This window comes from Myotis davidii, unplaced genomic scaffold (assembly GCF_000327345.1).
Source record: "Myotis davidii unplaced genomic scaffold, ASM32734v1 scaffold210, whole genome shotgun sequence".
Taxonomy (NCBI): domain Eukaryota; kingdom Metazoa; phylum Chordata; class Mammalia; order Chiroptera; family Vespertilionidae; genus Myotis; species Myotis davidii.
In genome coordinates, this window is record NW_006282396.1 from 247,020 (window position 1) to 255,842 (window position 8,823).

Below are 8,823 nucleotides of genomic sequence, written 5' to 3' on the forward strand. Positions count from 1 at the left end.
CCTGATTCTGAGGGAGGATTGGGACAAGGAAGAAGACAGATTATAGGCTTACAATTAAGCTGACTATCTTCTCAGTGGTTCAAGGTAACAGGAATTAGTGTGCACAGCATTGACAATGAAGACCTGAATTTCAGATTTGTTAAATTGCAGGTAATATGGATACATAGAAATAAGGTTGTGATATGTTATTCATGATGCCCATGTCAAATACATAAATTGGTGGTATCAGTTTAATTTTTTAAACTTATTTTTATTGATTTCAGAGAGGAAAGGAGAGGAAGAGAGAGATAGAAACATCAATGATGAGAGAGAATCATTGGTTGGCTGTCTCCTGCAATTGAACCATGACCTCCTGGTTCATAGGTCGATGCTCAACCACTGAGCCACTCTGGCCGGGCCTATTTTCTTAATTTAGACATACTTGAGGAAGGCCTCACCAAATTCCTCAATAGTCAACAAGGTCTCTATCTTTATTTAAAAACATTTGAGGACACTTGTCAGAAATCCTTTGTCTCATCTTGGTGCTATGCCAAATTACTAACTTTCTTTATTTTTAGATAAACTCTATCTTAATTACCACTTATTGGTTTTTAAAACTGGCCCACTGATTAATTCTTCCCAAGGCACAAGATTGCATAAGGTTAGTGCAATCGGCAATAATGAGACAGAGTACGTTTCTTTCCATGATGGTGAAACCCTGTTAAAGTCACCTTTAAGTATATAGATTCACCCAAATTGTCTTGGTTGAACATCTGGCTGTTTTTTTCCAGCAAAAGATTAGTTTGTTGCTTGATGGTTTTAAGCAGCTTCACACCAGAGGTCCTCTCCACCCGCATGCCCCTTGGGTGATACTCCTGCTCTGAAGATTTTTCTATCCAAATCTTACCAATTGTCCAGATTCTGGTTCTCCAACCTGAAACTCTCTGACCACCTTATTTAACTACCATCTTACCCTTTTCTGGCTCTTTACAGTCTTCATAGTTTGCCCTGTGGAATCCACTACCTTAAGTTGTTCTCCATGTGCTCCTATCTTGGGCAGATGGTAAAATCTGCAATGTCAGGATCATTTTTTCCTCTCTTGCATATCCCATGCCATCTGGCTTGGCTGCAGTGAACAGCCAGTGTCCCCTCAAATGCAGCAACTTGACCCTACGGAGGTCCCGGGAGATGCTGAGATAGGAGTTGCCGAAGACTGTGGAACTACTCTGAGAACGTTTGTTTGAAGGAAGAGTTTTCACCAATGTTTTTGAAGGCTCAAGAAAGGAATCTGCTCCCCAGGAAATTCACACTTTTCTCATAGATGTAGGACCATCTGTGTTTTGTTAAAATAGATAGACATGGGGAAGCTTTTAGAGTATTCTTCAAAAGCTCACAGATGACATAAAGACCATAGAATGTCAGAACTGAGAGAAACTGGGATAATCCAGTCCTCCTCATATTTATTCCACAAACAGTGATTTCCTGTTATGTGCCAGGCTCAGAGATACAGAGGTGAATGATGGAGTCCTTGCTTTTTAGGAGTGTGTGGTTTCTTGCAGAGATCACACAGAGGTGGCTGAAGGGCTCCATAGGGCCATTTCAAAATGAGAAGTTTTAGAAAATTGGAAGATCCAGTCATCTGAATTTGCACCCCCATGGCTGCTTCATCATTTATATCAGGAGCTGACAAACTTTTTCAGTAAAGGGTTGATAGTAACTATTTTAAGCTTTTTGGCCCATGTGGTCTCTGTCACAAGTACTGAATCCCGCCTTTGTAACATGAAAGCAGTCATGGAAAATACATAAACAGATGGGTGTAGTTGTGTTTTAATAAAATTTTATTTACAAAAAAGAAAATATGGCAGTTTCAATTTGGCCCACGGACCATAGTTTTCCATCCTTTGGTTTGTACCACCAGCTTGACCCAGGAAGGGATATGAGTTCACTATCTCCACAGTGTTGTGAAAGCAAACTGGTAAGTTTAGCACAGTTGTAGACAGGTGCTGTAGGAGCTCAGGGTTGGGTGAAGGTTCTAAATCCACTGGGAGGGAGAGAAAAGAGCATCCAGAAGACTCTCAAGTGTCTGGTTAGGAGACCATGTGGATATAGTCCCAGTCTCAATAGAGGAAAAGTTACCAGGTTGAGTTTGAGGTGCCTATGAAGCACATAAACACCTATGTGGGCATAAGAGTGTTGATTGTACTATTCTCTTACCTTTACTGTATGTTTGAAATTTTTGTGGTAAAAAATAGAAAAAACAATGTAATATGAGATTTGTAAATATAAATTATAAAAATTGAATAAAAATGTACTAAAAATTAAAACTTCAGAACCTAGGAGATAATTGTTGAAAAGTTGAGTAATTCCTTAACCCTCTTAGGTTTCTGCTTTTTGACTTCAAATGGGAGGGGGGGGTTGACTTAAAGAATAATTAAGTTCTAAATTAATTAATCAAAAACCAACCAACCAATAAGCATTTATTAAGCAATTACTTTGAAGCCATTTGTTAGGTGCTGTGGAGAGTACAAAAGAAGTAGGACTTGAACTCTGCCTCAAGGAACTTAGTGTTTTGGGGAAGACGTAAGTGGATATTCACAAAATAATCAAGGAACAATAGGACCTCGTAGTCCTCTAGGATTTCCAAAAAAGAGAAAAAGAATTGAGAGTTACTTGGCTAGAAGCCAAGAGATAAGAGAAACTCATTCCATTTATAATCATTAGTATTTGATTTGAGTGTTTATCCTTAATTATATTTGTTTAATTTCTCTTATCAGAGTCTGACTCTCTTAAAAAAGTAGGACAGTGGGGGAGGTCAACCAGGGAGATAAGTTGGGAAGGAAGTCAGGTAGGGCAAAGGTCTACTCAGAAGACACAGGTGAAGTGGTGCTTGGGTATATGCAGGAGCCCTGGTTGAAACATTAGAAGTGGCTGTTGGGAGGTTGCTCTAGGATACAGGGCAGGGTCAAGATAAGAGGTGAATTTAGCATAGCTGCCGTGGCTCAGTGGTTGAATGTCCACCTACGTACCAGGAGGTCATTGTTCTATTCCTGGTCAGGGCACATGCCCAGGCTTGCAGGCTCAATCCCTAGGGTGGGGAGTCTAGGAGGCAGCCCATCAATGATTTTTCTCATCATTGATGTGTCTATCTCTCTGAGACAAGTACCAAGGTAAACTCTCAAGCAAGCTAAGTATTTCTAAAAGGAAACTTCCTAGTCTTAAACATCAGGGCCCCTGAGGCAACATCTAGTTCAGTGGTTCTCAACCTTCTGGCCCTTTAAATACAGTTCCTCATGTTGTGACAACCATAAAATTATTTTTGTTGCTACTTCATAACTGTAATGCTGCTACTGTTATGAATCATAATGTAAATATCTGATATGCAGAATGGTCTTAGGCGACCCCCGTGAAAGGGTCGTTTGATAGCCAAAGGGGTCGCGACGCACAGGTTGAGAACCATTGACCTAGTTCTTCTGTGTCAGGAGCCAGTCCTACTTGTGTGGGAAACAGTTTATTGTCTTCACTATCTGATAAGCATAGACAGAGAACGCCCCGAAGGCTGGGTGCCTTTGAAGCCCTAGTAGAGGCAGCTAGGTGCCACCTGTTTGTCCAGACAGTGGTAGCTGAAACTACTCCCCCATTTATTATTATGTAAATCCTTGCTGATGGGATAGTCTGCCTGTTGCCAGGGGTCACCTGCCTAAGGGCTATGCTGTGCTATGGGTGCATCCCAGATCAATAAAAGCTTGGTGAGGCCTGAGCACGGGAGGAAGTCCTTCGGGACTTGCCGCCTGGTCCCCCAATATTGCAAAATTATCTCGTGTCTTTTTCTCTCATTTGTTGTGCGGCTCCTCTTTCAGATACCGAACCCTACTCCACGCAGAACGTGGAGGGAGTCTTCTCGACATACTTGCTCCAGCCCCACTCACTGACCAGGTCTGTGGTCAGTATCTTGGGCTTCTGGCATTCAGATCTTAATGCGCTCCACCTGCCCTTTCCCCCATGAGCTATTAGGTTACTGAGAATCTCCCCTCGCACCTGAAATTTGGAGTTTGGGCTGATTGTCTGCACTGAATTTTGACACTGTCCACAGACTATTTTTATAGAGGCGGTAATTATGATGAGGGAAAAGTGGAGCCATTTTTGGTTAGAACTTTGACCATCTTGAATAATCCATTCCCCCATTTCTGTGGGGGTATCTTCAAAGGGATTTTTTTTAAAAGGAGAGTATGTTCTCTACCAATGAAATACCATAAGGAGGTAGGATTAGAGAAAACTGGTTATCCATATATAATAGAATGAAATTGGACCCAAATCTTATATCACTCACAAAAATCAACTCAAGGCAGATTAAAGACTTAGACATAAAATCTGTAACTAAAAAACTCTTAGAAGAAAGCATAGGGGATGTCAAGCTCATGATGCTGGTTTTGGAAATGAGTTTTTTTTCTTTTTTTTTTCTGTGTGCGTGTGTGCGTGTTTTTTGTTGTTGTTGTTTTTCTTTTAAATTGACACCAAAAGCATAGGCAACAAAAGCAAAAATAAACAAGTGGTCAAACTAAAATGTTTTTGCATAGCAAATGAAACAATCTATAAAATAAAAAGACAACCTAGAGGTAAGAGAATATATATTTGTAAAATGCTCAACCACTGAGCCACGCCAGCCAGGCTAAACAATTTCTTTAAACACTGAATTAAGAGTAGACTTAATCCTATCGTTTTAGGACTTAAAAACTTTTCCTTTTATTTCTCCCTTTCCTTTTTCTGAATATACTATCTCTTCCTGATGATTTGACTTTTAAGTGATTGAGCAATCCCTGCATCCCAAGGTTTCTATGGCCAAGCCATGATACTTTATTCCCCCCACCTTTTTAATCCTTACCCAAGGATATGTTCTTATTGATTTGACTGATCGAGAGAGAGAGAGAGAGAGAGAGAGAGAGAGATCAGTTGCCACCCATATGTGACCTTATTGGGGATTGAACCAATCTTTTGGGATACAGGACAATGCTCCAACCAAGTGAGCCACACGACCAGGGCTATTTTTCTATTTTAAACAGTCCTATGGATTGTTTATTTTTTGCTTTAGCATGTCTTCTGTTATCCCTTTGACTTATTTAATGTTTGCTCTACAAAAATGTATATGTCTATGTATATGGATTTATACTTATATGTACACATATACACACACAAATATGTATACATATGTGTACGTATGTAAAAGTAACCAGATTAAGTCCAAGATGGAGTTGTTCATGGGAAGCCCTATGTCAGCAAATCAAAACTTAACTAAGTTTCTATGCTCCGCTCTTACAGAAAAGGAAGGCCTAGATCAACCAATCAATGCTTGCTGCTCAGCACAAGTTATCTAACCTGGTTCCAAGACCTCCCTTTGCTCCATATAAGTAACCCTGTTTTAACCAATCAGCAAATGCCCAGTCTAACTTTGTTTCTGTTCGGTTTGCTCTTTCTTGTTTCTGTTCACTTTGCTCTATAAAAATCTCTTGCCTTGTTCAGCTTTTCAGAGCTGCTTTCTATCTGCTAGATTGGATGCTGCCTGATTCATGAATCACCAAATAGAGCCGATGAGATCTTTAAAATGTACTCAGTTGAATTTTGTTACTTAACACTTTAAAAATAGGACAACAGGCCCCAAAAGGAGTCACTTACGCTAAGTCCCACATCACCCAACTGAGGCAGTTTCGGCTCTGACAGAAATGGGATTTCAAATTCGTCAATCAGGAATCGCCTGATCAGCACTAGTTAGGAAATCTGCCTGGTAGACTCCAGCTATCCCCGAAAGGAAAGGAATCGTGCAATAACCAACCGCTTTTCTTTGCCTGCTTTCTTCTGCCTATGAAAGTCTTTCATTTTGTACAGCCCCTCAGAGCTCCTTTCTATCTACTAGGTTGGATGCTGCCCAATTCTCAAATTGTTAAATACAGCCAATCAGATCTTTAAAATTTACTCAGTTGACTTTTATATTTTAACAACACATATAATTAATTTAAAAAATAATTTAGAAATTGAAGGGTTATTGGTTTCCTTTGAGTACACATCTCCTGGATAGAACACTTACCCCAGGAGGGTAGATGATAAGTTGTCTTGAACCATTCATTTATTACAGAAAATGTTCACATGACGTTTCTTATTCTGCATTTTCTTCTTGAAGCCTTTTAAAGATAATTTTAGCCTTTTAGCCAATATATATTGATATGCAAACTTGTTTTGTGTGTGGCTTTTTTTGACCTTCGTCTTTCTATTTCCTCTGTTCTTTGCCTTTAACACGATTTAGTGCCTTTCGGTGCTCATAGTCAGGAAGTCCTGTGTGGCCTATATCAGCTCTTTCTGTTAGTTATAGTAAAACTAGGGAAAGGAGTATGGGGGTAGGCCAAGTGACAAAATATTCATGTGATGAGAAAATAAACATTGTGGGGCAAAGGGGGAGGGGAAGAGAGGGAAATGGAAGAAAGGTAGGGAAAATATAAATAAATAAGAGAAAACTGGGAAGAAGGGGAGGGTAAAGAGAGAGCCCTTTAAAAACCAATTTGACTTAGAACCTTCAGGCAGTCTTAATGAATCCTGCCCACACAGTGGTCAACCTGTACTGTGTTAACTCAGAATTTATGCCTCCTGTATGGTAAATGGGCACATGGGCCCCTTCCCTTGCTCCAACTCCCCGTCCCAAACTCTGGGAAATAAAGTGAAGGCCATCTGTAAGCAGACTGTGAGACCTTGGGAACCTGACCAGCAACTTGGTTGAAGAAAGGCCAAAGAGAAACTGCTAGATGTGAGCCTGGATTGTAACCAACTACTATTTGCATCTGTGTACCTCTCCCTGCATGCCCTGTTTTTGTTTTCTGAACTCTATAAAACCTTGTGTGGTGGCAGCAAACCAATAGCATTGGCCAGCTGCCCCTAGTGTGGCCTGTCCACAGGCCCGATGGTACTTAGCGGGACAACTTCACCAGTGGCAGCTGGTACGGTGGTAAATTTCACTGGTTGGCTGCCACCAGGGCACACGTGAGTCCTTATAAACCCATGTCTTTCACAGCCAGTCCTCCAGGTTATTACTTTGGAATCCACAAATTATACACTGAGGTTTTCTGGGACCTCAGCACTTCACATAACACTGCCACTAGTACTTACCTACTTTGAAATACTCTCCATGAAGTGTTCCACTGCAAGGTGACATAAGAACCTGACCACGCTTTCACACATTATGTGGAGCTTTCTAGGTACAGGAGCATCCACAAACGAAATCTGAAGGTGGACTCAGGACTGAGGTCCTAAAGGAGGCAATCTGAAGATTGTAATCTTGGCCAAACCTCTTGCTCTGGTGCAGTGGAGCCTCTCTGCCAATCCAGTCAGTAGTGTTTACATCATTTGGAATGGAGAGTGATATCAGATATTATCTAATTCAGCCTCATCTTGGCTGCACCACATTACCCTGTGGGTGACGTCAACCAAGCATAATAAAATCAGGAGGCTTTGGCTAGAAACAAATGATAAAGATTTATTCAAGGGCCGTAGGGTTTGCAAACTGTAAACACAATTAGGCATTATTCAGAGTGTTCTGAAGCAAAAAGAAAAGCTAAGAGTAAGAGTACATTCTTGAGGAGAATCCATCCTGAATTCTTAGCTGCTGGATGGTCCAAGATGGTAATATTCTAGAAGATGACTGGTGGTCTGGGTAACGGATGTCAGACAGTTTGGATATTAGCAAGCCTGGATACGGGAATATTCTTTCCTTAGTCCTTCAGGGGGTAATCAGGTTACTTGGAGGTTTGATGTATATCCGGGCATTGATACAGGACTGCAAAGTTCAAAAGCTTAAGTTCCCAGGTTAGTTAAAATAAGACTATAATTGTTTCCTCACACTTGAACCTATTTGACTTTAGAAATTTAACAACTTGACTATAGTGACTCCACTTTATTTCTTCACTCTATTCCTCAGTGAATTAACCATCTGTCTCAATTTTCTCAACTATAAAACAAGATTAAAATATTACCTACTTCAAACAGGGTGTTATTAAAATAATGTAAGTCAATATGCCACATATAAATGTAAAACACTTTGAACCATGCCTATAGTAAGTGCTTAAAAAATGAGAGCTATTAAAACAGAATTGCCTTAGGAGAAACCTGTAATTGCAAATATCAACTCTTCTTCTATGCCAGCACATTTCAAAGTGTGGTGTGGGGACCACTGGGGGGTGTGTTCTGAGGACCATTTTTAGTGGTCCATGGAGTAAAAGCTATTTCCTTTTTTTAAATACTTACCGGAGGATTTTAGAGAGAGGGAGAGAAAGAGAGAAACATCCAGGTCAAAGAGAAACATTGGTTACCTCTTGAACCTGCAACCTAAGTATGTGCCCTGACCAAGAATCAAACCCATAACCTTTTGGGGTACAGGACGACACTCCAACCAACTGAGCCACCGGGCCAGGGACAAAACTATTGTCTTCATGTAACCAATCCAGGTAAGTGGGTTTGGTGCGTGTTGCACAACTGAAAAGGCAGTGGTCTTTTGCAGAGAGGATTCATTTTGAGGCAACTTTGGGGTCCTCAATACATTTTTTAAGAGTAAAATGGGATCCTGTGAACAAAGTTTGAGAAGCCATGCTATGATGCAACTCATGACCGAGTACATGTGGATGCCCTGTGATCGCCACGTCACGTTTTCCAGACTGTATACTTTCTTCTTGTGGTTTCTGTCCGGACTGAATTCCTTCCTTTTCTGCCTGTCAAAGTCCTACCGCTCCCTCCAGGGCATCTAATTCTCTCTGAAGCTGGTCCAAATTCCGCTCCCTATTCTCTTCCCGGCGTGCTGGGCCCTTTGGGGAC

The 8,823-nt window shown here is 40.8% G+C and overlaps 1 protein-coding gene across 1 annotated transcript in view; it reads left to right on the plus strand.

The window, feature by feature from the left end:
* POLE4 (polymerase (DNA-directed), epsilon 4, accessory subunit) overlaps window positions 1-8,823 on the plus strand; it is a 19,389-nt gene that overhangs the window by 7,645 nt on the left and 2,921 nt on the right. The window lies entirely within an intron of this gene.